The sequence below is a fragment of the Coregonus clupeaformis genome, chromosome 13 (genome assembly GCF_020615455.1).
Source record: "Coregonus clupeaformis isolate EN_2021a chromosome 13, ASM2061545v1, whole genome shotgun sequence".
NCBI classification, from domain to species: Eukaryota; Metazoa; Chordata; class Actinopteri; order Salmoniformes; family Salmonidae; genus Coregonus; species Coregonus clupeaformis.
In genome coordinates, this window is record NC_059204.1 from 42282805 (window position 1) to 42305992 (window position 23188).

Consider the following 23188-nt stretch of genomic DNA (forward strand, 5'->3'; position numbering starts at 1 on the left):
GGTGACCTATCAGGGCCATATGGTCAGGCGAGGGGGAGACTTCATACAGTAATTAGTGGATGGAGTCGGGCCCCAGTTCCAGTGCCACATCAGCTAAAGGGTTGGTTAAAGTTTAACTGGTAAGGCTATTATTCAATGTCTTTACACTCAAGCGCCTGAGTGTAAAGAAGCACGTAACTGAGTATAGAAACCATGTACCAATGCTTACAATATACAAATAGTTGTTGTGTTATTACGCACATATGGGATATGCCTATAATGTTATGAATCATGCAGCATACACTTCCATGGTGTTGTACTGTGCTTTCAACATAAGGATACATTTGAGCGTGATGAGTGGTGGAGAACCTGGGATTAGGTACCCAGTCTTGTTCTAGAGTGAGGTCCAAAATACTGTAGTCTGTGACTCTCTGTACCCCCTAGTGAGAAAATCCATCTGAAAACCAAATGAAAAAAGAGATAAATATTACTGTGCTGGCTGGCACAATGAAGACAAATTGAAAGCATCATAATCCTTTGTGATAATGCCTTAATTTGCCACAGTAAGAGGCTCACAAAGAGCAACATAATTCTGCTCTCTCTCATAAACATCTCCGGTGTTCTGTCTGTGACTGACGCCTGTGCTTTTGTATGGTGTCATAATCAGACCACGCCATGGCTGGCCTTAGGGAGCCAAAGTAATGTCTATGGAAATGCAGCCAAGCAGTGGGGGCTTCTGAGGAGAGAACGGCTCATAAAAATGCCTGGAACGGAGCAATTGGAATGGCATCAAACTAATTGGAAACCATTAAAAAATCTATTTGATACCATTCCACTAATTCCGCTCCAGCCATTACCACGAGCACGTCCTCCCCAATTAAGGTGCCACCAACCTCCTGTGCAGCCAAGGTAATATCTATGGAAACACGTGCAGGACAAGGTCAGGTGGCAGAGAACCTGCTGGGAGGGGAAGGCATGGGGATGGGATGGGAGGGGGAGGTGAACAGTGATGATGGTCCTCTTAATGGTTAGAGTCTAGTAAACAATGTACCCTCCTTGTTGGGGAACCATTTAATTGTTTAGTGTGGCCCCCACCCATTGGTCCATGTTTTGGGAGAACACTAGAATACTACATACATAAACATGCTCCTTTGCCCCCCAACCTTTCCTCCACCCAAACACTTAGAATGGCACATCGTGGCTGACAGGCTAGATGCACTCATTGGTCGCTTAATCTAGTCACCCTAATCATCCAACCATTAGTCTAGAAAAAGGATTAGACAGAGAGAGAGAGAGAGAGAGAGAGAGAGAGAGAGAGAGAGAGAGAGAGAGAGATGGAGAGAAAGAGAGCACATGCTGCCTATTTTGCTGTCTATTGCTGCCTCAGCCTCTCTTTGACTGAGACAGAAAGAGAGAGAGAGAGAGAGAGAGAGAGAGGAGGGGGAGGAGAGAGATTGGGGATGTGGTGTGTGTGAGGGGAGGAGAAGGAGGAGGGGGTTGACTTTAGTGTGATGTGAATGAAATAGAATCAGCGTGAAGGAGAGAGACAGAACAAATCAACCTGCCTCTTTTGACTGAACAATGGAATGGAAGAGCTGAGCTCCTAGCCACACTGACCAGAGAGGAGTTTTATTTTTGGAGAGGGGAAGAAGGGAGCAGACAAGGGGAACCGAAGAGGGAGGAGGAGGAGAAAAAGCCTCAGCGTGGGGATAGATAGGAGAAAAATGCTGTCATGGGGAGAGGGGGGAGGGAGCCGACAGAAAGGAACAGGATGATACCAGGCAGGGTGGAGCGGAGCTGAAATGTGGAGGTAAGTCCTGTCTTTCTCTACTCAGAGCCTTGAGAATGCACACATTCCAAATTCCATATGTCCTGTGTCTGGTGATAATGAATGTGATTGATTTGATCAGGACACCCTCTATGTGAGCATGCATATGCTCTTGTTTCCTGTCGATTTCACCAGAGATTCAGATCATTCTGCCATACAGAAGTGAGAGAGCAAAGGATGTGTCAACACAATGAACAAACGCTTTGTCAGGGGTAGGAAATTATGTCTGAGTTAAATTCTGCTATCTTCACGCTCGTTCTCTCCCCCCTCTCTGGTGTTCTGGGCTTGTTTAAAAACGGTGTTATGACATTGACATGAAGCCACTGCAGACTGTAGGGCGCTCGGGGCTGCAGGACCCAGAGATGTGGGCCAGGTGGAGGAAGGGAGGGAGGGAGGAAGAGACAGGGAGAATGAAAGAGGTGAATAGACAGGAGCTATAGTGATACAGAACCAAAAAGGGAAGAGAAATAGGATATATATATATTTGACAGACAAAGGTCTGCAGCCCCTGCCTGTTTTCGTGTGGGGGATATGGATGATAAAGAGGATTGTGAGGGTACTGCATGTAATGTTACAGACAATGATGGAATGGAGACCCAGAGCCGGGATCAGGGTGTTGTTTTCAAGGTGGCAAAGAAAAGGAGGGATGCGGGAGATCTTTTTTTCCTCTCATTTTGGCAGTGAGGGGGGTTGTGCTTTTTAGGGGTTGTGGATGCAAGGGATGGAGAGGACTGGTGGAGAAAGAGAAAGAGAAAGGGGGAATAAGGAGGGAGATGAAGAGGAGAGGGATGAGGGACATCTTACATAAGCTAGTGCACTAAAAGGACAGGCCATTTAATGTTTTTTGCACCACATGACTCCTCATATGTGGGATTAACTGTGGTTGTCGTTAGTGGACAATGGCATTCCTTATGATGATGAATGCATCGGGACTTGACATGGTGAAGTCTTCGCTCTCTTTCCTGAAGGGTGCGGTAGGCCGTGTGCTTGTCTAAAATTGATCACAGGGATTTGGTCGTGGTCTTTGTGCGTTCCTGACCAGGTTGGCAGAGGGTGTGACGTTATCTGTCCTAGACTGTTAACCTGGATGGTTGGCCAGATGTGCCCATGGATATGTGTGTGTGTATGTATAAAATCCCCCCCCCCCCTCCCCAATCATTGACCCACTTTAACAGTGACACATATTTATCTAAAATACAGGACATAGGCTATGTCAATCTTCTGAAATCAAGCTCTCTGAGAATGAATATACTGTATATGTGATAGGGGGTAACTGAACCCAGATGAAAACAGCAGATTTGTTGGTGCCACCATGACACACAACCACTGTGTCACTGCATACACAGCGCATGGGTACAAGAGTCTGGTGACGCTTTGAGGTCACACTGCCAATGATGGGGACAGATGCCAGTTTAATCAAGCACCTTCTCATTAAATGCTTCTAAAATATTCCAAAAATAATTGATAATGTAATACTATCAGAATACTAACAAAGTCATTACAAAATAGGGTTACAAAAGGGTATTCAATTTGGGATCAAATGTATTGTTAATTTGAATATTCTTTGATAAGGTTAGGCCAAATGAAAATGTCCACTCTAAACAAACATACAACTATTTAATGCAGCAATCTCAACCCAACAGTTATTTACTTACTAGTCAAATTAAGGTTAATGGATATACCCGCCTGTATTTTAAGGTAAAGTAGACTCCCATGTACTCCAACTTATTTGACAACATAACAGGAAAAGCTTTCCCCTCTGACTTTTAAAGTTTGCGGACAGTAGGGAGATAGTTACAGTATTCAGCATTATTCTAAAATTGATTTAAAAAAAGGTTTACTCATCAATCTACACACAATACCTCATAATGACAAAGCAATAACTGGTTTGTAGACATTTTTGCTAATTTATTAAAATAAAAAAACAGAAATATGACATTTACATAAGTATTCAGACCCTTTACTGAGTACTTTGTTGATGCACCTTTGGCAACAATTACAGCCTCGAGTCTTCTTGGGTATGACGCTACAAGCTTGGCACATCTGTATTGGGGAGTTTCTCCCATTCTTCTCTGAAGATCCTCTCAAGCTCTATCAGGTTGGATGGGGAGTGTTGCTGCACAGCTATTTTCAGGTCTCTCCAGAGATGTTAGATCGGGTTCAAGTCCGGGCTCTGGCTGGGACACTCAAGAACATTCAGAGACTTGTCCCGAAGCCAATCCTGCGTTGTCTTGGCTGTGTGCTTAGGGTCGTTGTCCTGTTGGAAGGCGAACCTTCTCCCCAGTCTGACGTCCTGAGCGCTCTGGAGCAGGTTTTCATCAAGGATCTCTCTGTACTTTGTGCCGTTCATCTTTGCCTCGATCCTGACTAGTATCCCAGTCCCTACCGCTGAAAAACACCCCCACAGCATGATGCTGCCACCACCATGCTTCACCGTAGGGATGGTGCCAGGTTTCCTCCAGACGTGACATTTGGCATTCAGGCCAAAGAGTTCAATCTTGGTTTCATCAGACCAGAGAATCTTGTTTCTCATGGTCTGAGAGTCTTTATGTGCCTTTTGGCAAACTCCAAGTGGGCTGTCATGTGCCTTTTTACTGAGGATTGGCTTCCGTCTGGCCACTCTACCATAAAGGCCTGATTGGTGGAGTGCTGCAGAGATGGTTGTCCTTCTGGAATGTTCTCCCAGCTCCACAGAGGAACTCTGGAGCTCTGTCAGAGTGACCATCGGCTTCTTGGTCACCTCCCTGACCAAGGCCCTTCTCCTCCGATTGCTCATTTTGGCCGGGCGGCCAGCTCTAGGAAGAGTCTTGGTGGTTCCAAACTTCTTCCATTTAAGAATGATGGAGGCCACTGTGTTCTTGGGGACCTTCAATGCTGCAGACATTTTTTGGTACCCTTCCCCAGATCTGTGCTTCGACACAATCCTGTCTCTGAGCTCTACAGACAATTCCTTCGACCTCATGGCTTGGTTTTTGCTCTGACATGCACTGCCAACTGTGGGACCTTATATAGACAGGTGTGTGCCTTTCCAAATCATGTCCAATCAATTGAATTTACCACAGGTGGACTCCAATCAAGTTGTAGAAACATCTCAAGGATGATCAATGGAAACAGGATGCACCTTAGCTCAAATTCGAGTCTCATAGCAAAGGGTCTAAATGCTTATGTAAATAAGGTATTTCAGTTTATTTATGATTTATACATTTGCAAAAATGTATAAAAACAATTTTTTGCTTTGTCATTATGGGGTATTGTGTGTAGATTGATGAAGATTTGTATTTATTTAATCAATTTTAGAATAAGGCTGTAACTTAACAACATGTGGAAAGAGTCAAGGGGTCTGAATACTTTCCGAAGGCACTGTATATTATTGTAGGCATAGAACAATCAGATGTGTGTGTGTGTGTGTGTGTGTGTGTGTATCTGTAACACAAATATGCCTGTTCTAGTTAAAGTATTGAAGCACTCAAGCGCTCTAAAAAAGCAAACATTTTCTTAGAATATGTTAAAAATGTTAAATATGCTGTTTTGACCCAAATGATGGGAACTAGCCATTGGCGTCAGAGCATGTATGCGTCTATATTTGTTCATCTAGCTAGGACTCATAGTATTGTCACAGTAGGGAGCCATAACACCTGTGGGTGTCTGGGACTCTTTTTTAAATATGAGATGCTCTCTGTCAGTCAGCAGGGACCTGTGGCACAAATTCTTCAGCTGAGTGGGAGGAAAGGAGAGGCTGAGCAGCTAGTCTCTGTGATCAATCAGGCCCACTTGTATTTCCCGCAGAATCAAACTGCTCCACATCACTGTCCATTCCTACACCAGCCCCTGACCACAGAGGACAGATCTATTAAACACAATTGAGTTCCATAGTAAGAGGCATCTGATGAATCAAGGGTGTACGTACAGAACCACTTGATGTCTTAAATAGATAGATTAAATGTAACTGTTACATGTTTGTCCTTTGCCAGTTTAATAAGTGGAGATCCTTAAAACGTTGAAGCCCTAAATGACTTATATGATGATGATGGAAATAACAGTGAAAGCAGCAGTATTACACATCTGTGTCGCAGGATGCTAGCAGAGCCACAGGGCTAACATACCCTGCCTGCTTCAGAGGTACTAAAGCTGTGTGTCATCCAGGATTTAAACTCCAGCTCACACCGCTTCCCTCTTTGCATACCAAATTATATTTAAACTCCTCTCCATAGGACCGCTGCAGCATGTAGCCTCTCAACAGTCAACCAACCGTCTTTACATAACACCACATAGACAGGCGCTTATCTGACAACAACCTGAGGCAGAAAGATGATTCACTCTATGAAAATGCTATTCAATCTATGTTAAGGCCTAATGTGCTCCACGAGAGAGGGAAGTCACCACTGTGCCGTGACAAACTGAGGTATTTTTTACTCTCATCTTTATGCAAGGACAAATGACAAATATGAGCAAAAATGACAACCAGCAATATAATATGGCAAATACTATAGTAAATAGATTTCAGTGGTGTCTTAAGATAAATAATATGTCCAATCAATGGTACTTCATCAACATGGATCAATGTTACCAGGCAGATTATCCTCTCTTCTGAAACATGAGTTAGCACCACAACATCTCCCTCATTTGGAGCCATTTTGCGTGACTAGGCCCAGTCAGACTGAGTCTCTCTATCTCTCTTAGTGAGCAGTATGTCTTTGTGACTGAGGTAGGCTGGTGGCCCAGCAGTGGCACCCCCTCTGAGCAGAGCATAGGACGGTAGGATGGCGGATGGCAGTGGCACCCCCTCTGAGCAGAGCATAGGACGGTAGGATGGTGGATGGCAGTGGCACCCCCCTGAGCAGAGCATAGGACGGTAGGATGGTGGATGGCAGTGGCACCCTCTCTTAGCAGAGCATAGGACGGTAGGATGGTGGATGGCAGTGGCACCCCCTCTGAGCAGAGCATAGGACGGTAGGATGGTGGATGGCAGTGGCACCCCCCTGAGCAGAGCATAGGACGGTAGGATGGTGGATGGCAGTGGCACCCCCTGAGCAGAGCATAGGACGGTAGGATGGTGGATGGCAGTGGCACCCCCTGAGCAGAGCATAGGGACGGTAGGATGGTGGATGGCAGTGGCACCCCCCTCTGAGCAGAGCATAGGGACGGTAGGATGGCGGATGGCAGTGGCACCCCCTCTGAGCAGAGCATAGGACGGTAGGATGGTGGATGGCAGTGGCACCCCCTCTGAGCAGAGCATAGGACGGTAGGATGGTGGATGGCAGTGGCACCCCCCTCTGAGCAGAGCATAGGACGGTAGGATGGTGGATGGCAGTGGCACCCCCCTCTGAGCAGAGCATAGGACGGTAGGATGGTGGATGGCAGTGGCACCCCCTCTGAGCAGAGCATAGGACGGTAGGATGGCGGATGGCAGTGGCACCCCCTCTGAGCAGAGCATAGAACGGTAGGATGATGGATGGCAGTGGCACCCCCTCTGAGCAGAGCATAGGACGGTAGGATGGTGGATGGCAGTGGCACCCCCCCTGAGCAGAGCATAGGACGGTAGGATGGTGGATGGCAGTGGCACCCCATCTGAGCAGAGCATAGGACGGTAGGATGGTGGATGGCAGTGGCACCCCCTCTGAGCAGAGCATAGGACGGTAGGATGGCGGATGGCAGTGGCACCCCCTCTGAGCAGAGCATAGGACGGTAGGATGGTGGATGGCAGTGTAAGCCACTGGGTGGATCCTCTAATCGGCTTGTGCTCTCCTTTGTCACCTGTCCTCTGTGGCCAGGCTCTTGATGGGAGCTCAGCCCTCTCTGGAGTGGAGTCACCCTCAGATTTATGTCCCTGGGCTCTGGCCGGCCCAGCTCTGCTATGCTGCACAGGATCTGACTGCACAATGAGCAGGACAGGAGAGGAGAGAAGTAGGAGAAATAGAAAGTGATGGGAGGGAAGGAAGGGAAGGAGAGAGTGGCAGAGATGAGAAATAGAATGAGAGGCAAGGAGGAGCATTAGAAAGATAGATGGTGAGAAGTAGATAAAAATACTATATTTGTGCAACTGGAAATAACATGTTTAAACCTGTATTGGTTTGTTGTTTTACTTCTCTAAATGTCTTAATATAGGTCGAAACGTGTTCTTTCCAGTCCCACTAATGTTTGCATTTTGTTTATAATCAGAATTATGATAATGATTATTTTGAAAACATTTTAGTGATCCAATTGACATTTTAGTCATTTAGCAGACGCTCTTATCCAGAGCGACTTACAATTAGTGAGTGCATACATTTTTCATACTGGACCCCCGTGGGAAACGAACCCACAACCCTTGCGTTGCAAGCGCCATGCTCTACCAACTGAGCTACAGGAGGGCCAATTTTGAGATGGCATAAGTTAAATGAAAGCATAACTTCTGTACATTTCAGTAAATTCACACCAGGTGTGCCTAGTCATACCACATGTTGATCCCTTGATACAGATTAGCATACTGTAAATAACCCACTAGTGAGAAATACTGTATGCAGTGTGTGTGGAGTTTGCTGTCGTCAGTATTGTTAATCAACCAGTTATATCATACATACACTAAACAACACACACAAACCCCTCCTATCCGCTTTGTTCCGATTCCCATTATAGGAGAAGTGCATTCAGTGACATTCAGTGGTGCTGAAAGGAAATCTAACTCAATACACTCCCACGACATCACTACTTCCCCATCCTGAGTAAAGGCAGATCAAAAAGGTAGAAAACAACCCTACACTGAGAATCTGTCAGGGAAAAATACCTCAACACAGGAATATTACCAAAATATCATATTTAATGGGTAGATACATACAATATAGTAAAAATCATTACGGCTCTAGCCATGTGGAAAAAGCACTTCATAGTTCTTCTGTACATAATGTTACAGTCAAGAAAGGGGGAAAGAGTCATTGTGAAACTGGCTGTGTTTGCATGTTAATGGCGTTGTCAACAGAGTTACCAATGAGAAGCGGTTAGCTGTAGCACTGGCAGATCTTTTTCACGCCTGTCTGTCCTTCCCTTGTGTGTGTGTCTCTGAGAGGCCCGGCTCAGACAGCCACAGCACAGGAAACACACAGACAAGATGTGACCTCACAGACTGAGGTGGAGGGCTGCATAGCTAGGTCAGAAACACTGAGCATAGTGCACCAGCAAGCTCCGATACTCTCCTTTAGTCATTATCATTACTTATCATCACTTAGTTTCTACACTGATACTAAGCCCCAGTTCCACTTCCAGTATTATTCCAAATACAACCTGACAGTAGCGTCTGTGTCTGTTCACTTCATTATCATACCTTACAAAAGCGCTTGCCATTGATTTAAACTAAATCAATGTGCTTGGGTTACAGTCTCCTTCTCGCCCGCCACTCCCTTAAAGTGGCATTCATGGCAAGGTGACACTCTGATGGTTGAACTATGAAGCATGATGCGTGACACACACACACACGCATGCACGCACGCACGCACACACACACACACACACACACACACACACACACACACACACACACACACACACACACACACACACACACACACACACACACACACACACACACACACACACACACACACACACACACACACACACACACACACACACACACACACACACACACACACACAGATGTAGCCTACACACGGAAAGGAGCAAAATGAGCTTGTATCATCAGGCAGAGTTAGCATATTGGCATGCAGTTCCAGAGCAATGCACAGTTCTATTTACAGTGCATTCGGAAAGTATTCAGACCCCTTGACTTTTTCCACATTTTGTGATGTTACAGCCTTATTCTAAAATTGATTAAATAAATAAAAATCCTCCTCAATCTACACACAATACCCCATAAAGACAAATTGAAAACAGAACCCGATGGTCACTCTGACAGAGCTCCAGAGTTCCTCTGTGGAGATGGAAGAACCTTCCAGAAGGACAAACATCTCTGCAGCACTCCACCAATCAGGCCTTTATGGTAGAGTGGCCAGACGGAAGCCACTCTTCAGTAAAAGGCACATGACAGCCTGCTTGGAGTTTGCCAAAAGGCACCTAAATAGTCTCAGACCATGAGAAACAAGATTCTCTGTCCTTGAGTGGCCAGAGCCCGGACTTGAACCCGATCGAACATCTCTGGAGAAACCTGAAAATAGCTGTGCAGCGACGCTCCCCGTCCAACCTGACAGAGCTTGAGAGGATCTGCAGAGAAGAATGGGAGAAACTCCCCAAATACAGGTGTGCCAAGCTTGTAGCGTCATACCCAAGAAGACTTGAGGCTGTAATCGCTGCCAAAGGTGCTTCAACAAAGTACTGAGTAAAGGGTCTGAATACTTATGTAAATGTGATATTTCCGGTGTTTTTTGCTTTGTCATTATGGGGTATTGTGTGTAGATTGATGAGGGGAAAAAAGTATTTAATACATTTTAGAATAAGGCTGTAACGTAACAAAATGTGGAAAAAGTGAAATGGTCTGAATACTTTCCGAATGCACTGTAGGTCATGATGTACAGAGTACATAGGGGAGACAGAGCCATCAGGTGATGTCGAGGCTAGAGACAGAGCCATCAGGTGATGTCTAGGCTAGAGACAGAGCCATCAGGTGATGTCGAGGCTAGAGACAGAGCCATCAGGTGATGTCGAGGCTAGAGACAGAGCCATCAGGTGATGTCTAGGCTAGAGACAGAGCCATCAGGTGATGTCTAGGCTAGAGACAGAGCCATTAGGTGATGTCGAGGCTAGAGACAGAGCCATCAGGTGATGTCTAGGCTAGAGACAGAGCCATCAGGTGATGTCTAGGCTAGAGACAGAGCCATTAGGTGATGTCGAGGCTAGAGACAGAGCCATTAGGTGATGTCGAGGCTAGAGACAGAGCCATCAGGTGATGTCTAGGCTAGAGACAGAGCCATTAGGTGATGTCGAGGCTAGAGACAGAGCCATTAGGTGATGTCGAGGCTAGAGACAGAGCCATTAGGTGATGTCTAGGCTAGAGACAGAGCCATCAGGTGATGTCGAGTCACCAATGTCATGCAGAACATTGGTCACAAGAGGACAGACCCTGGTGCAACTGGTGTTGTTTTAGGGAAAAACATAAGTTAAATTTAACCAATCAACATTAGGTCTCATAGGGGTGGTTAGAGTGGAGATTCACAATTAAAGAATTTGTGGTCATACGCAGAGCTTAGCTGGGTAAGTGTGTGTGTGTGTGTGTGAGAGAGAGAGAGAGAGAGAGAGAGAGAGAGAGAGAGAGAGAGAGAGTGTGGGAGGTCAGTGTCTCTTCCTCTCTGAGCGGACAGGGTAGGGGTAACAGTTCAGACTGCTATAAATTCTATTGGTGGGCAGTCTCTCTGCCTCAGCCTCAGAGCCAGCTGCACGGATAGGAGAGGAAGAACAGTGTGCAGTTCAGCTCCACATAATAGCAGCAGTGATGAAGTGAGGGTCAGTTCCTCTCTCATTTCTGTCACACACATACACACACACACACGCCTACACACACAAGTGCACACCCACCCACACACACACAGATAGAAAGTCACGGGCAGAATCACACAGTGCAGTTGCAGAGGGACAGCTGTTCTTCCTGCCACTGTGGGCAGCGTGCCACATGTCTGCAAGGCTTTTACACTCTTTCATAGTGTCAGCAACGGCACACAAAGAACGACAGACACATTCACTCCGACCAACTCTTGCACGCATGCCATGCACTCCCATACATCCACACAATATAGTCCTTTGAGCATGCGAATGACCAATACCTTAGTGAAAATATTCATAGGCTTTATCACAGTGATGATGGATGGCAGAGAGAGAGAGACAGAGATGTATCAGTTACAAGCAGTGTGGCAGTGTATGAGTGATGTGCAGCACCACCATCATTACTCACTGTACCGGGAAAAGTAATTGTTGTTGGCAACAACAAAGTAAGTTTAAGTAAAAAGTGTATGAATGTGAATAAACTTTGATATGTTAGAAGGAATGTGAGCAACTATAAGCTTTCTCCTGGCTAGTAGCTAGTTAGCTTTACATTTACAGTTTAGCTGTGTCAAGTTTTATCTAACTAGCTAATGCTGGGTATTTCTGGCTGTGTGAAAAACTGATAGTGAATGTTTTGAAGCTAAGAATACTTGCTAGCTACAGAATTGCTTGCGCAATCACTGTCTTAGTCTTCATCATAGCAAGTTAACAATGGATGTGCAACCCGTCAAGAAGATAGTGCAAAGGACTTGGCAACTGCCTGCACACCACCCCTGGCAAACTAGCTGGCAAATTAGAGCGCTTTAAGATTAGATGTCTTTAACTTCATCACAGTGATTATGGGTCATGAAGGTGTGTTCCATGTGTTAAGACTTTGTTTGGTGCTATCATGATCATGGCAGGAGAGTGACAGGCATGAATAAACAGACAGGCGGAGAGGGAGAGAGGCCACAGGTAAGATAGTGAGAAGTGCCTCTCCAAGACCATAGAGTTCATAGACTGATGATCTGTCATAGTGTGAATCAATCTGAATGATAATGTATGATCCCTGATGAAATGATAGCAGCTTCATTCTAGAGGGTGTATTGCATGTTTTAACTTCATGCAGGAGAGAGACAGCCATTATTCTATTTTATTTTTGATAAATGTATAGTGGAGAATTTTTTTTTTACATCGTTTTTAACTGTGTATGTTGCTTTTTATTATTTACTTTACTTATTTACTGCCTATGGAGCAGCAAGAGGAACCTTCAGGCTATGTGCAAACCCTACACCCCAACCCGAGCACTCCGTTTTGCCATCTCTGGTCTTTTGGCCCTCCCACCCCTACAGGAGGGCAGCTCGCACTCAGCCCAGACCAAGTTCTTCTCTGTCCTGGCACCCCAATGTTGGAACCAGCTTCCCCCGGAAGCCAGGACAGCAGTGTCCCTGCACATCTTTCAAAAACACCTGAAACCCTACCTCTTCAAAGAGTATCTTAAATAATTCCCCCTCGCTCCCCCCAAAGAAACACTTGCACTTAACTTTTTCCCCTTACTTGCTCTGACATTGCTGAAAGCTACTTTATTGAGGAAAAATGTACTTACAGTTACTATGACTGTGATATGTGGTTGTCCCACCTAGCTATCTTAAGATGAATGCACTAACCGTAAGTCGCTCTGGATAAGAGCGTCTGCTAAATGACTCAAATGTAAAAATGTATATGTATTTATTATAAGTTGAAAATATTACGTAAAGTTTCAAACCATACAGTATGTAGAGCAGCAGTAGTAACAACCTGACAGGAAGTGAGACAAATACTAGGAAATGAATCATACAGTAGCAGAGAAAGAGTACAAAATGGTTGTTTCATTGAATGTATCCACACTAACACTGGTATTCAGTACAGTATGGATGGCCATGGCCCTAAGACTGATGGTACCAGAGTAAGTGCCCCCCTACAAGGGCCCCCTTAGCCTTGTGAATTCGCCCATTTGTAAGGGCAAAATCAGGGTCACAGAGTGTTTCTTGGTAATCTTAAACAAATCTAATTTGAAACAAAAGTATACACCTCACACACATGGTTATGGGCTTAATGCCAGATATCGAATTGAAATGTATTCAATTTTGGGTTTGCATCCCAATATTAAACTTTATATACATCACAGAAGACTGAAATATAACAAAACTGTTTGACATAGCAGGTTTTTAAAAATTATGTTTATTAATTATGACAATTATTAATAACATTCCACCCATGAGGCCGCTACGTCACTTTACTGCAGGAAAGGGCTACGATTTGTCTGTATCCTTTTCTCAAAAGTGACTAGAAATTAGCATTTAAAACCTTTTTATTTTATTTTTGTATCCAGGAGCGTGCCCCTTTTAAGCTCATAACCATGTGTGTGAGGTGTATACTTTTATTTAGCTATGTCAGAGTCGCTCCTACGCCCCTGATCATCCCTCTTTTAGTTGGTAGTATTCAGTAAAAGAGGAAGTCAGGGTTAGAGTGTCACGATCGTCTGAAGGAGGAGACCAATGCGCAGCGTTGCGAGTGAACATGATGACTTTATTAACTTAAAGCAACCACGAAGAAAACAACAAATGACGATCCGTGAAGTTCTATACTGAATACTACTAACAGCAACAAAGAAACAATAACCCACAACACAAAGTGAACTCACACAGTATAAATATGGCTCCCAATCAGAGATAACGAGCCGACAGCTGACACTCGTTACCTCCGATTGGGAGTCATACGACTAATCAAGAACAATTAACCAAACATAGAAAATGCACAACCAGAAAACCCCAACATAGAAATACACCCAAACAATGAAACTAAACAACCCTGGCTCAAATATCAAGGTCCGTGGAGCCAGAGTGTCACATTACCCCCTAAAGGTGCGACCTCCGGGCGCACCAGCATCAGTCTCGGGGAGGGTCTGGGTGGGCGTCTGTCCCTGGTGGCGGCTCTGGCCCAGGTCGTGGTCCCCACCCCACCTTAGTCACTATCCGCTTCCGTATTCCCTTCCTCACGACCACCCCCCAACTAAACCCCACTGGATTAGGGGCGGCACCGGACTACGGGGCAGTACCGGACTAAGGGGCAGTACCTGACTAGATGGCGGATCCTGGCTGGCTGGCTCTGGCGGATCCTGGCGGGACGGCTCTGGCCGGATCCTGGCGGGACGGCTTCTGGCGGATCCTGGCGGACGGCTCTGGCCGGATCCTGGCGGGACGGCTCCTGGCGGATCCCTGGCTGGACGGCTCTGGCGGATCCTGGCTGGACGGCTCTGGCGGATCCTGGCTGGACGGCTCTGGCGGATCCCTGGCTGGACGGCTTCTGGCGGATCCTGGCTGGACGGCTCTGGCGGATCCTTGCTGGGCGGCTCTGGCGGATCCTGGCTGGGACGGCTCTGGCGGATCCTGGCTAGACGGCGGTTCTGGCGGATCCTGGCTGGACAGCTCTGGCGGATCCTGGCTGGACGGCTCTCGGCGATCCTGGCAGGACGGCTCTGGCGGATCCTGGCTGGCTGACGGATCTGGCGGATCCTGGCGGGCTGACGGATCTGGCTGCTCATGGCTGGCTGACAGATCTGGCTGCTCGTGGCTGGCTGACGGATCTGGCTGCTCATGGCTGGCTGACGGTCTGGCTGCTCATGGCTGGCTGACGGGTCTGGCTGCTCACGGCTGGCTGACGGATCTGGTTGCTCGTGGCTGGCTGACGGATCTGGCTGCTCATGGCTGGCTGACGGATCTGGCTGCTCATGGCTGGCTGACGGATCTGGCTGCTCATGGCTGGCTGACGGATCTGGCTGCTCATAGCTGGCTGACGGATCTGGCTGCTCACGGCTGGCTGACGGGTCTGGCTGCTCCATGGCTGGCGGAAGGCTCTGGCTGATCCTGTCTGGCGGAAGGCTCTGGCTGATCCGGTCTGACGGAAGGCTCTGGCTGCTCCTGCTCTGGCGGAAGGCTCTGGCTGCTCCCTGTCTGGCGGAAGGCTCTGGCTGCTCCTGTCTGGCGGAAGGCTCTGGCTGATCCTGTCTGGCGGAAGGCTCTGGCGCTGATCCTGTCTGGCGGAAGGCTCTGGCTGATCCTGTCTGGCGGAGAGCTCTAGCGGCTCCGGTCTGGCGGACGGCTCTGAAGGCTCATGGCAGACGGGCGGCTTTTGCAGGCTCAGTACAGACGGGGCAGTTCAGACGGCGTTGGGCAGACGGACAGTTCAGACGGCGTTGGGCAGACGGGCAGTTCAGACGGCGTTGGGCAGACGGGCAGTTCAGACGGCGTTGGGCAGACGGGCAGTTCAGGCGCCGTTGGGCAGACGGGCAGTTCAGACGGCGTTGGGCAGACGGGCAGTTCAGACGGCGTTGGGCAGACGGGCAGTTCAGGCGCCGTTGGGCAGACGGCCAGTTCAGGCCGGCTGGCGACGCACATCGTGGACCTGGTGCGTGGAGTAGGAACAGGCCGGACCGTACCGGGAACACCCACCACTGGCCTTAACTGGGGATCAAGAACGGACCGGACCAGACTGGGAACACACTTCCAGTCTCTCATGCCGTGCCACAACAACTTCCCTCCCTCTACTCGCCAATGGCTCCCGTAATCCGATAGCCTTCTCTCCTTTTCTCCCTGTGGCAGCCTCCTGCTGCCCAGGCGCCCAAGCCATGTGCCCCCCAAAAAATTTTTGGGAGTAACCACTGGGCTTCCAGCCTCGACTCCGCGCTTCCTCTTCATACCACCTCCTCTCGGCTGCAGCTGCCTCCAGCTCTTCACGAGGGCGGTGATATTCCTCCTCAGACCACCTCCTCTCGGCTGCAGCTGCCTCCAGCTCTTCACGAGGGCGATGATGTTCCTCCGGTTGTGCCCAAGGACCCTTTCCAGCCCGAATCTCCTCCCATGTCCAAAAGTCCTTAGGAGGCATCCATAACTCCTGTGTCCAGACCCCCTTGCTCCTGGACGCGCTGCTTGGTCCTTTTTGGTGGGTTATTCTGTCACGATCGTCTGAAGGAGGAGACCAATGCGCAGCGTTGCGAGTGAACATGATGACTTTATTAACTTAAAGCAACCACGAAGAAAACAACAAATGACGATCCGTAAAGTTCTATACTGAATACTACTAACAGCAACAAAGAAACAATAACCCACAACACAAAGTGAACTCACACAGTATAAATATGGCTCCCAATCAGAGATAACGAGCCGACAGCTGACACTCGTTACCTCCGATTGGGAGTCATACGACTAATCAAGAACAATTAACCAAACATAGAAAATGCACAACCAGAAAACCCCAACATAGAAATACACCCAAACAATGAAACTAAACAACCCTGGCTCAAATATCAAGGTCCGTGGAGCCAGAGTGTCACATAGAGACACAGACAATGCTATAGAAAGAGCCATTTCTGAGCCAACTTCCTCTTTCTGGCTTTCATTTACTGAAATAGGAGGTAACATCTGATTATAACATGCTGATTAGTTCATTGCATATTATACATTTATATCTTTCAATAAGCATGTTAAAACACAGATGCAGTTTGTTTTATCAATGATCAGAATAACAGTAAAACTGACAAATACTTTTGTTTTGCGCACACACACACACACACACACACGCACTCTGGTATCAGAGATTTTCAAAGAGGAAGGGACACATAAGAACTGAAACTGTTTTACACTATCGAATCCAAAACTTCAGATGACTTAAACCGTGAGATGACTTAAACTGGAGCTTTCTCACACACATATTTATAGAAATCACACACACACACTCACACACACGATATGGCAGTACACAATTCCATGTACAGTTCTTTGTGATAACAAAGCTAAGGATATTGCTGATGTTTTGGACTGCCCAGGCCCAGTCCCATGGTCAGAGAGTGGGCTTGGGGGGGCTGCCTCATGAATTATTAAATACTGTCTAACTCTAGCCCCCCTTTTCTCACTCATTAATAATTGATAGCACGACAGACATATGTTCCATTTCTGAAGGACAGATTTGAGGGAGGACAGCCTCCTCTCAAAATTAATCTGTTTTTAGTTGTCTTCAGCAGATGCTAACTTCAGTATAGCCTAAAGGTGGGCTTGACCTCCACAGACCAACAGTAGAAAGAGATGCCCAGTACACTATGTCACAACGTCCCCCACTGGAGGACACACAGGCAGACAGCAGCCAAACACTCTGTATGGTGACATTAAAGACTTAGCAAAATGACATTGGAAATGAAAGGTGACAAAAAATGTTTTTTACTTCCTTTGTGGTCCTCTTTAGCTCAGCTGGTAGAGCACGGCGCTTGTAACGCCAGGGTAGTGGGTTCGATCCCCGGGACCACCCATTCACAAAAATGTATGCACGCATGACTGTAAGTCGCTTTGGATAAAAGCGTCTGCTAAATGGCATATTATTATTATTATTACATTATTTGTGTGTCCAATGTGACATATACTTGAAACTCACGAGGGTAGGAAGGTAGAAGGTTGGGAAGTGATAAGAAGCATGTGTGGAAGACTGGGAGGGTCGTATATTTACACTCCCACTGACTTCTGGGACTTAGCCTGGAGACGTGCCAGAAGCAGTCAGGGAGACTAACTGTTGTCCTCATTGCCATCATGCTATCATCTGTCAATTGTCACTCCTCAGCTCAACATCTGACCTCTGAGACGCGATAATGTGATCCTGTACAGAGTGGCCTAAGACCAAAGGGGTGATGAGTTTGTAAGCAAACAAAAAGTCCTAAGAACCTTTCCACTTCCCTCCTTCCCCTTTGCCACCTTGACGGACAACCTCTATTCTAAGTCAATCTATTGAGCAGAGGAACTATGTGTCTTTGGAGACCAATAACTCAGTCTGCTAAGTATATAAAAAAAATAAAAACTGAGATAAAATGCGGGACAAAAGGAGAGAGTGTGCCAGAACCAATCAATTAGCAGTCTCTGGACTTGGCCCAGACCCTACTCAGCGGGCAGCAGCAGAGGGGAGGGGTGAAGGGGGATTGGAGGAAGTGTGAGGGAGAAGCAGCATTAGGATTACTTTATTTCCTGAAACCAACTTTGTGTGCAATAACACACCCACTGACTGTTTTTAGTCTTTGAAACCAGTTTTGTGTTTCAAATGACATGGTAGTTATGCAGTGTGAATCCAAATATATCAGGCAGAGCTGGGATCAATAACAGGCCCTGGGATTGGCTGCTGGGCACAGTGAGAACACAAGGTTAACTAGCTCAATTTTCCTAAATCAATCATCCCTAATGGTCGATTTAGGCCCCAACGTATCGTAAGCACCAATCACTGTGATTTGGAGGACAGAAAATGTGTAGCTGGTGGCAGTACTGTGATTTGGAGGACAGAGGCTGCGTAGCAGTGAGTACTGTGATTTGGAGGACAGAGGCTGCGTAGCAGTGAGTACTGTGATTTGGAGGACAGAGGTTGTGTTGCTGGTGTCAGTACTGTGATTTGGAGGACAGAGGTTGCGTAACTGGTGTCAGTACTGTGATTTGATGGACAGAGGTTACATTGCTGGTGTCAGTACTGTGATTTGGAGGACAGAGGTTGCGTAGCTGGTGTCAGTACTGTGATTTGGAGGACAGAGGTTGCGTAACTGGTGGCAGTACTGTGACTCAGCATAAAATACTAGTATGCAATGAGGAAAATTGTGGAACACACGATGTTGCTCTGAATCCTTGTTATCGTATCGCACTTCTCTGCAGTTCTAATGAGGGTTTTTGAAATCATGCCAGAAGTACAGAAATATATACTCTTAATGGCCTTTGGTTTGAGTTATCATAGTAATCTGCCCTGCTCCCAATTTCAAGAGATCATTTTAATCCCACATGTGCGCGGAGAACCATGAGCCAAAAACAGAAACAGATCAGGGGAGTCTGATATTTTCAACAGCAGGTTGCGTCGTCAGTAACGGCATATAGCTGTTTTATAACACAGGAACCAGTTTGAATCTTCAACAAACATAGTAACATACAGTAGAATCAATGAGCCCATCAAGGATCTGTAAGCCTAGACACCTACTGAAACCTTCCATAAAGAACCAGTTTGTCATCTGATAGATCTGATATGGCCATGGGGTGGATACCAACCCTGGTCATTGATCACATTTAATGGCTGCCTATGGTGAACTTTTAAGCTGAGTCTCACAGAGCTGGTCCTGAAGGAAATACATTTCAAGCATGTACCCTACTGTAGGCTACACCAAATACAATATATAATCTATTCATAAATACTTTTGTTGTTTTTCCCCTCAAAATGATTTGCTGATGAGAAGGAGCTTAAAAATGCATCAGATGTAATCTTGATGAAAGCATGTGAGATGAAAGTCGGGAGTTGAACAGAGATGTATAGTTGGCAGGCTGAAGGCTGCCAGGTCTCTCTGATACAACAGTCCAGTTAGTCATGATGGGAGGGGGAGAGCAGAGCAAGGATGTGATGATGACGACACCCATTCTCTGACGGTTAAAAGGTCAGGATGCATGTGACATCACTTCCTGCTGTTCAGGACGCAGCCTCGAAGGGAGGAGGGGTCAGAGATGGTGTAAAAAGAAAATTGTCCAGGAAACATGGCTTCCCTAAAGTGGGTGTATGGTCACCATGGCAGCTCTATGACCTCCTTTTTATAGTAACATCCGGACAGCACACACCCTGTAGCCTTGTCCTGGGTCTAGCATGTACACCAAACAGGATGGAGACCCCCGCTGTGCTGAACGCTCATGACCTGAGCTGGTGAAAGACACTAGAAAACATGAGCCCAACACAGACCAGACCTGGGTTCAAATAGATTATTTCAAATACTATTTAAAAATACCTGGGTTAAATGAATTGGAGTGTATTTGAGTCAGTACATTTGAGTACTTCCAAATACATTCCAATATTCAACTACTTGAAAAATATCTAAATACTTACTTCCAAATGTCTTTGAAAGTAAATTAAATACCCAAAATAGTATTTGAACCCAGGTCTGACACAGACATACTGTAGTACCTGTAAAGTCCTGTTATAAAGATTGGTTCAACACAGGTCACACAGAGAGCAAAGATACTCGGGATAGAGACTGAGATCTGAGATCATTAGCAGCCACTCACTGCTAGCAGTGTTTTATCAGCATGGTTAGACACTGCATCAAACACCAGTGTTCCAGCTTAATGATGTAGTGAGGCAGTGCATGCCTGGTTGGGCTACTGAGGCACTGAGATTGCTCTGCTCTCTGGTTTCTTGAGGGGATGTGTGGACTGTGAAGTGGGACTGCTGAACGGTCACAATGAACGCTCCCAATCTTCAGAAAGTCCTGGAGAGCCCTTTAATCCCTTGGCTGCATGTCTTGGGTGATCCCTCTTTGCTTAATCCTTTGATAGAAGAGGAAAAACACTGCAATTTGTAGGTTATTGTGATTTACTGTATTATGAACTTCATGCATAAAATATAGTGGAGTATGTATATTGATCTCTTAAATTCAACTTCAAATTCATCATCTCCAGCACCACCCCAACATCAACATATGTGAAATTTGCCCATTTCTAGGTTTTGAAATAAAAAAGATAGAGGAAGAGAAGTGTTGTTGGGGTGATGCTGGAAATGATGAATATGAAGTTGAAAATTTTTTAAACGTTCCTTTAAGCTCTCCTTCATAGGTGTTTCAAATGAAAAACATTAACCAATTGTTCTATAAAGTTTCTAAACTAACATCCTGTCCTCTACCTTTTGTTTGAATGAAAGCCCAAATGCAGATCTAGCTAAATAGATATTGAATTTCGTTTAAAGGAAGTGACAGATGTGATAGAACTTGGTTAGTTCATATGGCCTTTAGGGTGGGGGAACCTTTCACGCTATAACTTTGATACATTCAACAGTCACTCGTTACCCTGTTAGACACAGAAACCACCTGACATGTTGGATAGTAGTCTGTGGGGGATGGAGAAGTGAACCTCTACAGCTATGCACAGAAGTGAGATTAGGAGGAACCTGTGGTCACCATAGACCCCTATTGCGTAGTTGAACCAGAAGTCTCACTGGGCAGTTAGAGAACATCACATACAGTACTGGACTAGTTAAAGCTTCCCTTTATCAGTCTGATGCCTTACTTTAATATACAGTATGTCCTGCCTTGGGCCCCCAAAAGGCTAGGGCCAGCCCTGCTCTTTGTCAACCCACAGAACATGGGAGTAGAATGATTTGACAGGTTCCTCTGCAGGCCTTTATATGGTTTTGATGAACAAGGGAACTAAACCACTGAATTTCCAGCTTTACTGTAAGCTGGCAATCAATTTATAATGCATGAGAATGAAAAAAGAGACTGGATTGATCAAATATTTAGCATGTGTTATTGTGTTGTGAATGCATGCAGCTTTTGATATTGTTGATTGTGTGCTTACAATCAGCCATGGACTGAATGGTACCATTGGTTCACTAAAAGTACCAGGGAACTATCGAGTGGCCCCAGGGGGAACGCATACGCTAAACAGTGGATGTACAGGCTTGAACTAAAACAACACTCCATATATGCTCAGTGTGTACTCATATTTCAAATAATTCTATCCTAAACTATTTTGCATACCCAGCTATCACCTTCAGAGTACACATAGTTTCATCTTGACTCCCACAAGTCAGGACACTATGCTGGGAGATTCAGAATCCTTGGATGGAAAGTAAGTGGTTGGGCTTGGTACCAGCAGGGAGCTGGAAGCTGCTGCTCTGTCCTTGAACAAGTCTTAACCTGATTTGCTTCAGTAAAAAAATAATATTATCCAGAAAAGATATCAGAGTGAATTGCTGCGGTTAAGGGCATCCAGTACATAGCTAGAGATATGTCAGAATGCATCTCCAAACATGTTATCATGGTCTAGGCCAAGAAATATTGTATTTATGCAACCTGGCATAGGTGGGTTGTTCCTTTATTGGGACAGAAGGTGAATTGCAGAGGTAGAGGCAGAGAGAGAGAGAGAGAGAGAGAGAGAGAGAGAGAGAGAGAGAGAGAGAGAGAGAGAGAGAGAGAGAGAGAGAGAGAGAGAGAGAGAGAGAGAGAGAGAGAGAGAGATGGAGAGAGAGAGAGATGGAGAGAGAGAGAGAGAGAGAGAGAGAGAGAGAGAGAGATATTACTTCCTCACTCACCAGTCACCTCAACATCTCTGCAGCGTTCTGTGCACCAGGAAGCTGAGTTGAGCTGCATCACTGCACCTGCTCTCGAGGCTGACAATCATCTCGAGACAGGAGATGCATGACAAATAGCGAGACAGGAAGCAGCCTTTACAATGTAGAAGAATCTCACCTTTGTATTAAAGACCAACTGGTTTCTGATATTGTGTGATTGACGTCAATTTGATCAGAGAGAAGGGAACAGAGAAAGGGATGTCTGGAACTGAGGAAATTCATTTGCAAACAACCTATTTTCTCCTGTGATTTAATCTGAAACAAATGGTCTGTAATGAGAAAGAATGAGGATGTTTAGAATAACTGTAGATGATGAAATGACACCTACTCTATCACTTACTGTAGGGTACCTTGGGGGAAAAGGGAAATGTCGATTTTTGGACAGAAAATAAGCAAGGTTTTGTAAGATTTAGATATGTACATACTGGCTATCCTTAGGCAAACAATTGTTTTGTTTTGTTATTCAATAACAAAGCCTCCCTCTATGGGACAAAATGGCACCTAAAGATTAGTGTGTTAAAATCAATTTAATACGTTTTATTTAGTAATTATTTAGTAATTAACTCTTAAAAAGTTAAGTCTAGGTGTCTTATTTAAATTAAATAAATCAAATATCGGAACAAAATGACATTGGACATCTCACTATTAATATCCTCACTATATTTTCGCCCTTCCGGTCCAAATCATCATAAAGTATCTAAAAAATGATTGTGTAACTCAAATGAGTTACTTATTGATGATTTGGACATGATTTTGAAAATGCTAAAATAGGTACCATTG

General features: G+C 45.8%; 1 protein-coding gene across 4 annotated transcripts in view; it reads left to right on the forward strand.

Annotated features, from left to right (window-relative positions):
* The first annotated feature begins 1463 nt into the window (after positions 1-1463).
* The window catches only part of LOC121579509 (signal-induced proliferation-associated protein 1), a 50321-nt gene continuing 28596 nt past the window's right edge, over positions 1464-23188 (forward strand). For all 4 annotated transcript variants that reach the window (XR_006002919.2, XM_041894131.2, XM_041894133.2 and 1 more), the window contains exon 1: positions 1464-1789. The gene's annotated coding sequence lies outside the window, so the exon portion shown is untranslated. The remainder of the gene's footprint in view (positions 1790-23188) is intronic.